This window comes from Staurois parvus, unplaced genomic scaffold, assembly GCF_062004578.1.
Source record: "Staurois parvus isolate SC_StPar_1 unplaced genomic scaffold, SC_StPar_1.0 ptg001110l, whole genome shotgun sequence".
NCBI lineage: Eukaryota > Metazoa > Chordata > Amphibia > Anura > Ranidae > Staurois > Staurois parvus.
This window is the reverse complement of record NW_028318906.1, coordinates 588,009-596,457: the sequence shown is the minus strand read 5'-3', so window position 1 is coordinate 596,457 and position 8,449 is coordinate 588,009. Positions and strand designations below refer to the sequence as shown.

General features: G+C 46.7%; 1 non-coding gene across 1 annotated transcript; it reads right to left on the bottom strand.

The window, feature by feature from the left end:
* Positions 1 to 3,240: 3,240 nt before the first annotated feature.
* On the bottom strand, positions 3,241 to 3,431 carry LOC149440203 (U2 spliceosomal RNA). Its single transcript, XR_016307723.1, has one exon. It is a non-coding gene; the product is annotated as a U2 spliceosomal RNA (small nuclear RNA).
* Positions 3,432 to 8,449: the final 5,018 nt, after the last annotated feature.

Genomic DNA, 8,449 nt, shown 5'->3' with positions numbered 1-8,449 from the left:
TCACACTTCACGTTTTAACAGGTGGCTGTGCAGATCTCCTCTTCGATGTGCTGTCACTCTCTCTATGCCATGGAAAGAACAATGTGCCATATTCCCTCCATGTATATCTCTAAAATGCTTCAAAAATGCATTTGCTAACAGTTTTCAGCTTCACTTGGCTCCATCCCAACAATGTTCCTCAAAAGGGCCTGATAGTACACCCAACATATTAAATGGAATATGCTTTACATTCACAAACTTTAGTAGTATTGCATTTTTTTTTTTTTTGTGTTTTTTCTTTTTTTTTTTTTTTTTTTTTTTTAAGGACTGGCAGACAACAAATACTAGAATCAGAGCCGCCAAATTGAAACGTGACCGTTCAGAAATAAGAATTGGTAAATTCCTTTCTGTAATTCAAACAGTATCTCAATATCCTCCAAATATGTGGTAAAACGTGACATTGTCAGTCCTGCATCAGCTTAAATTTTTGTCCCCTTTTTTGAACAGCAAAGTCTGCCTACTTTTTTATCCTAAGCTAATTTTCTGCCTCTCTATTGCCCACTGTGGATAACCCTTCTATTTCCGTCTATCCTGAATGTCACACTGCAAATCAAAGTATTCCTTTTTATACAACAGTGCCTCCTTGCATTGGTGAATTCAGCTACAAGAATGTTTAGCAAGATGACACAGCAGTGTACAATTTCATGCCCATAACTTCAGAAATGTATTGCTTTTAGGTAATATACCTGTACATACTATCACCCTCCAATGTTTTATCAAGAAAATTGATGGACCTGTTGCTATAATCATGGGAGAATTTTAGGTTTAAATTGTTGCAATATCGAACCAACTCAAAGCATGTATGGCTGCCCTCCCAAACTATTTAGGAGATAATTAAGGAATTGGCCATATCAAATGATGGATTTGTTGAATGGATTGCCTAAAGACATGAACACGAGAGGGTCAAGGTTGGTGATTTGCATGGCTCCATCTCATTAAGACCCCACCCACATAATCCCCATATTGTAAATGTGTTACCTAGGTACTTCATCATCATATTGGATCCAATGCTCTGACCACTCAGAACCCTTACCACTGCCAGCCAATCCTTTGGAAAGCCAAACCCACTTTTTTTTTTTTTTTTTTGTGACCAATGGTTGAAGGTATAGATCTATATATTGCCCCAATCTAGATAGAATGGAGTCAATCCCATTAACTATTGGCCTACCTGGTGGTTCATCTTGGTCTTTAAATCACTGCTAAAAGCATTACTCATAACATTTTTGGTACCTGGTAACCCTGTAAAATATTTTGAGTCTTCTTTCAAATGTCTCCACATAAATATCAAATTTTGCTGGCTTGTTTGGGGGGGAATTTTAAGGCTTTTGTCCAACACTTTCAACGCCTCCCCTGGTCAGGTTGGTTGGCCCCACTCAGGTTGAATACTGCTTCCCCTACTTTTTTTTTTTGTTTTTGTCCCTGCTTGACAGCCTTTCCTCCTCTTGGGGGACTTCATCTTTCCCCTCCTGGACTTCTCTCCATCCTGCCCCTCCTTTTTTTTTTTTTTTTTTTTTTTTTTTTTTTTTTTAAAAAGAATTCCGTTGGATGATTGTATCTCAATGAGTCCTGCTGGTTGGACAGTGGTAGTGGACTCCTCCCTTCATGGTGATTCCCTCCTATCATGCGGGTGGTATCCTGGGCTTCTATTTGCCTATAATCCTGCCTATGGTATGTATCTAATGGTTGAGATACATAATTAGGTCTATATTGCGAGTAATGGGGTCTCCATTGGTTGCCATACCCCCTCCCCTTGGGTCTTTATAGTATGCTCCTCCACTTTTTGGTTTCCACCCATTCTGTGGTGTGTGATATCCACTCATACTGTTGGTATTCATGGTTTCCCTGTATTGCTCCTTCTCCCCATAGGTAGCCATCTTCTGAGTTTTTCAATTCTCAGTTCCTTCACTGGGGGTGGTGTTAAACGAAGCCTACTCTGTTGTATTAATTGTGGCTTGCCACTTGAAAACCTGATCTTTTTTGATATTTTTTTACTTTTTCCTATGTTTATCTCATGCTCTAATTTCTCCAAATCCTTATGTCTGTTGCTGAGCCCTACCATTTCCTGGGACTCTTTTAAAGGGTTCAATTTGAACTTTTATTTCGTTAATTAGCCTAGGCCCTTTTTTTTCCATGAGAGAAATTTAAACCACTCTTCTGTGGATTCCTCATCCATCAGACCATCTCCTATTGGTACATCCCATCCAAGTCTCCTGGGTATTAACCTGTCTTTGCGATTTTACTTCTCATAAGTTAGCATGTCCCACCATGATAACACTTTTCTACATGAGATGTTCAAGTTTTCTATATTGGATGTCCAAATCACCCTTCTTATTGTGTTCAGATTTACTAAAGACATCCTCCACATTGATGGACCTACTTTCAATATAACCAAAAATGTCTATAATAGCTGCTGGTCAGAGGTTAGGTCTAATATATATGAGAATATGGTACCTCCTGCTCTTGTATGGATAATTACTAATCAGCAGCCAGCACTAAAATACCTCAACCTAAGGTACAGAAATTAGAAGTAAATGATAAGGTAGTGCAGCGCTACACATGCATCTTATAACATCCAAAATCTCCGGCTCTTTCTGTTGATCGGGGATCCACTGTGTCCGAGGGACACAGCGCACCGCCGATCGCTGTGCTGCATGCTTAGAATGGGATCACATCATATGACATCCCAGAACGAGAGACCCACTTTGCGCCCATTTCCTTTTTATATGGCGGTCGGGAGGTGGTTAAAGTCACTGACTGTGTCCTCTTCCCACCAGATGCAGCCTTTAGTATCTGTCATAGCCTCAGTAATTACTTAATCTTCCATCCTTTGGAACTGTTAGTGGGGACTCCAGTGTCTGGGGAGGGGGGGTGGCCTGCTGATCCTCCCATTAACCTGCCCTGCTCCTCGGATTCCAAGCTCACTCTTACCCATAAACCATTTCTGAACTGCAGCATAAAAAACTTTCTCCCAATGAACCTTGGGCAGTCCTTTGCCATACATGTTCCTTCAATCCAGACAGATCACACTTTATCACGACAGTCTGCAGCATTATGCCTGATTTTAAGCAAACCCTACAGCAATTTTAGATTAGTAGTCCTCCCATATGTCTAAACTGAAAACACCCCCTACAATGGGGCTGCCCAGGGAAAACAATGGTATACTTTTCCCCTGCAATGGTGAATTAAAGAGGAAGATTGTCAGAACTTTAGCTCTGAGAAAATTATTCAGTATACGATTTATGAAAACAGGTGGGCATCTGGAATAAGGAGATTCCCTACTAAAATTCCCTGTTCTAAAAAATCAATTTTGGTCCCCAAATAGGGGACGTATCAGATCTTAAACTGATAAGAACAGATTGTTAATACTTTATTTACAGAATTATAAAAAAAACACGATACTCGTGATCGGGGTACATCTCACCCTGTACTGTGGTGTGCATAATACACCACATTACAATACAGTTCCAGGCATACAATAAATACATACAATTACATTCACTCAACGGTATGCCTGATGTGCTGTGCGTGGCGGACGATTCCCCAGACAATTACGTCATGCATGATGCCGCTTACCCCAAGACTGTGGCCCCCTAGGTTACCCCCAGGGGCGCCACCGCAAAATACCATAGCATGCATAAAAACATTTTTCAGAATATACAAAATCGTGCCAGTTCAAACAAGTACATAATAATAAAACAAGCATCGGGGGTGTGGGGGGAGAAAGGGAGGGGAAAGGTGTCACAGGCCCGAAGCTTTACTAAAGGGACAAAGACTCGCAAGGGGGAAGTAGGGGAAAAGGGAGACCTTCAGACGTCCTTCCTCAAAGTCCATCAAGTTATAGTCCCTGAGCAGACTGAGGATCAGTCTGCGGCAATCCTCAATGGACATCCTCTCCCGCTGGTGGATGAGGCGCTTCCTGGCGCACCATAAAGCGTCCTTAAAACAACACAGCACCCGCCAGGCGCTGTCAATGTCCTCCAGGTCAAAGTCAAAGTTCCACAGAAAAGTCCGTTCAACACCCCAAAGTGTGTGATGGCTGTCTGTGGCACAATGTCCTTGAGTTCGGGTTCCAGGGCCCTCAACAGGTCCTGAGCAAAAGAGCACTCTCGCTTGTGGATGATGCAGAAAGGGCAGTGTCTGTATCTGCTCAGGTTCCTGGCATGCATAAATGTCCTGAGAGGCAACCTCCCTTGGATTGCCATCCATGCAAGGTCTTTTTTGTGCCTCTTTAGTGAGGCTCTTTGAAGAAACAAACATTCCTCCAGACCACCTTGCAGGTATCTGAAGGCAGGCCTGGAACAGACTCCAAAATGTCACTTGCTCTGAGCTTGTAGATGGTCTTCAGTTTCCACAAGTCAGGCTTGACTCATTGTAGCCCCTGCTCCTTGATAAACTTAAAGGTATCCAGGTAATACCAAGGAGTGTCCCAGTTGTAGGGGATGGAATTATCCCATCTGAAGGACCTCCAGAGAGGCAAAAGAAAAGTGACATTGCGTTTCCGCCAGTCCATAGTCTGTTTCGGTAAAGTACTGCGGATGCAGTTGCAAGCAAAGAACACCCTCAGTTGGGTGGTGATGTCGGGCACGCCCTTACCGCCCTTGAGTGGTTCCTTGAACATGACTGCCCGCTTCACTTTTTCCATCTTGGAGCCCCAGATGAAGTTAAACACCGCCCTGGTGATGGCCTTTCAGGTGTTGGCACGTGGGGGCCAGGCCTGGGTGAGGTAATGCAACACAGGGAGAATCTCGCTGCGGAGTACCAGTGTCTTACCTTTGATGGTAAGGTCTCTGAAGCTCTCAAGTCCAAACTTTTGTCTCATCTTCGACAGTCTCTCCTCCCTGTTGGAGATACAACAGCATGTACTATATAGTATTGTGTTAATATCACTTGACCGGTAGATGGCACTGTACACTAATGCAGGCCATAGATGGGTCGAAAATCGGCCGATTTTTCGGCCGAAAATAAAATCGGCCGATTTTCGGATCGTTAGTGGGCGATTTGGTCGGCCGATTTTCGGTATTTTGGCGGGTTTTTTTTTCGGTAAAGTTGGAAAAAAATCGGCCGATTTTGCCGATCGGCCGATTTTTGCGGCAATTAGTGGGCGAATCGGCCGATTTTTTACCGATAAAAAAAGTGCGCATGAGCAGTGACCTGGAAGAGGAAGAGGAAGAAAATAAGAATAATTCCAGTCCAGCAAAAAGTGTCTCTGCAGAGAGCTCCGCTATTTCTGACAGTTCTCTGACAGTTCCTTGACATTTACAGCGGTTGAAACATTGTATCTATTTGTTTCCGAATAAAAACATCTGTATCCTAAATGGAAATAAGTAGATACAATGTTTCAACCGCTGTAAATGTCAAGGAACTGTCAGAAATAGCAGAGCTCTCTTCAGGGACACTTTTTGCTGGCTGTAGAAGGGATGAAAATCGGCCGATTTTTTTTTTTTTTTTTTTACCATTGATGGCAACGTCGGCCGCTTGAACGACCGAATTTTCGTTTTTTAAAAGAAAAATCTGCCGTTTTTCTCCCCATCTATGGCCTGCATAAGGTTACAAGTTGTGCATATGTGTAAAACTTGTTGGTTCTCTTCCTATTCCTCTTCTCTCTCTTCAAAACCAAGATGTCTGCTGAAATGTATTCTGTATGTTTGCAACTTAAGCCACACAAGTAAAACCAGAGTTCTGCCTCATCACAAGCTACCAGTGTCTTCTCTAACACATAACCAAGACTCCCAAGACTTCAGGGCTGTGCTCTCCGCACCAAACTCCTAGAATTTTGATGAAGTTCATCTTGATGCCGAAGGGTATAGATGCAGAAGAAGGCAGGAACCACTTTCCGAAGAGCATGACCTCCGACTTCCCGCAGTTGACTTTTGCCCCCGAAGCTTGGCCGAAGTCCTCGCAGGTCTGGACGAGCAGGTCGATGGAGCGCTGGTTGGCACAGAACACCGTCACGTCGTCCATGTAGAGCGAGCACTTCCCTTCTGTCTGGTCCCCAGCACGGTGATTCCCCTGATCTCTGGATTCCGCCTGATGCATTCCGTGAAGAGCTCTATACAGCAAACAAAGCAGAAGTGAGAGGGCAGCCTTGCCTGACCACGGAGAGGACCGGGACGGAGTCAGTCTTCCAGCCGTTCACCTGCACGGAACTACAGATGTCGTTATACATGTCAACATATGCACAAAACATTTCCCCGAGACCAAACCTGCGCAGGGCTCTGCACATAAACCCATGGGAGACACGGTCAAAGGCCTTTTTTCCTGATCAAGGCTGACCAGGGCCGCGTGCACACGGCGATCCTTGATGTATTGGACCGTGTCCCGGAAGAGCGCTAGGCTGTCCGTAATCCTGCGGCCAGGAATGCAGCAAGTCTGATCCGGGTGGATGATCCGTCCGATGACTGCCTTCAGCCTGTTGGCCAGAACTTTGGTCAGGATCTTTTAGTCAATGTTCGAGATGGGACGCCAGTTTTTAAATCACATCTCTCCCCCTTACGCTTGTACAGGATCGCGATCATCTCCTCCCTCATTCTGCCCTCCACCACAATCTCCTCGTACAGCTCGAGCAGGTCCGGACCCATGAGGTCCCACAGCACTACATAGAGCTCTGCTGGGAGCCCATTGCAGCCTGGGGTCCTGCCCCACCTAAAGGATTTAGCGGCAGAGTGCAGCTCCTCCAACGTCAAGGGGGCATTGGTGACCCACAAACCTGCAGGATCAATGGTGTTAGTGATGCCTGACAAGAATCTGTCGGCTGTTGTGTTCGTTTCTTTGGGGGAATAGAGGTCGGTGTAGTAGTCGCTGACCACTTCCATCACGGCTTCTTTCCCCTTCTGGAGTGTTCCAGTCTTGTCGCGCAGCTCCGACGGGTGTGTCCTGAGTGGAGTTTCCTGAAAAAGTTACACTAAACTTTCTCCAGATTCTCTACCTTGGCACGGAAAATGATGTTCCTGGATTCTTCCTCTAAGTGCTTTTCCAGGCTCTTCCTGGTGTCCTCCAGGTCCTGAAGGGACTGCAGCTAACGCAGTCTCCTGAGTTCTCTCCTCCTGGCACACACTTTCTGGCATCCCCTGGCCTGAAAGAAGCTGCACAGCTTAACTTTCACAAACTCCCAGTCGCTTACCTTTGCAAAAAGGATCTTTTCTTGCCAGGCACCATAGGCTTCCATGAGTTCCTCCAGCAGTTCCTCATTTTCCAGCAGGGTACAATTCAGCTTTCAGGAGTTTGGGCTGGGGGCAAAACTCTCTCCCAGGTTGCCCCAAAAGTGAATGGCCCTGTGGTCAGAAAAAGCAGGGGACCATGGAGAACCCATGATGCCTGACTGCTTTAGAGGTGAGCACGAAGTCTATCCTGAAACACAGATCCATTGGGGTGGCTCCAAAAGTTCACGGAGCCTCGTCCCACGGTGTCCTGCAGGGAGGCCTCCACAATCACCTCCTGGAGCAACTTTAAGGTGGCATCGAGTCTAGCATACATGCTGGAGCTGCGCCTATCGGCCAGTTAAAATCACCGCCGATCACTACTGTTGTGACGAGTTGCGCCCACAAGGTCTGGAAAAGCTCCAGCCGTGCGTTCTTCTCCGGGGAGGCGTACACGTTGATGAGCCTAACTGGCTCTCCCGCCCACGAGCCATCTATGACCAAGAAGCGGCCAAAGACTAGCTCATGGACTGAGTCAACCGTGAGATGACCTCCCCTGACAAGAACCGCTAACCCTGCAGACTTGCAATTGCCACCCCCAGACCAGTAGGAGGGACTGTGGGTCCACTGGGAGGACAAATGTGTACCTCCTCGGGGGGCAGGGCGCACTCCTGGAGCATGTAGACATCACTCTGCTGTGAGGAAAGAAAAGTCAGCACAGTCTGCCTCTTGGATGCATCCTTGATGCTCCTCACATTAATGGAAAAGAGATCGCAGCCATGGGAAGGAGATGAAGGGGTTAGTTGGCATGGGCTGTACTTGCCTCCCCTGGAGGGGGGGTGTCCTCTGCCGTCTCTGCCTGACCGGTGCACTGGTTCAGTCCGATATGGCTGATGACCTCATTGAGAACCTCCATTGAAGTCAGTGGAGAGGTCTGGCTCCAACTAAGTCAGGGCCATCTCCTCATCCTCTCCCACGGGGTCAGGACCAGCGGCGTCCTGGAGGACAGCAGGCCGCTTGGAGGATGGATCCTCTGCCGCTGGGCTGTCCTGCTCCTTCCGCTTCCCCGCTGAAGAGCTGGTGGAAGGGACAAGGGGCGGGAGGGGCAGCCTCCAACACCGGAGGGGTGTGGAGGGAGGGGGTGGGAGTTCCTCTTACCCTTGTCCGGCTGAGGTTTCGGTGGCAATTTTCCAGCAGAGCCCTTGTTCAGAGCTCCAGCGTACGATCTGCTTTTCTGGGGAGAGTGCTTATAGACATGCTCTGCCAATCCACAG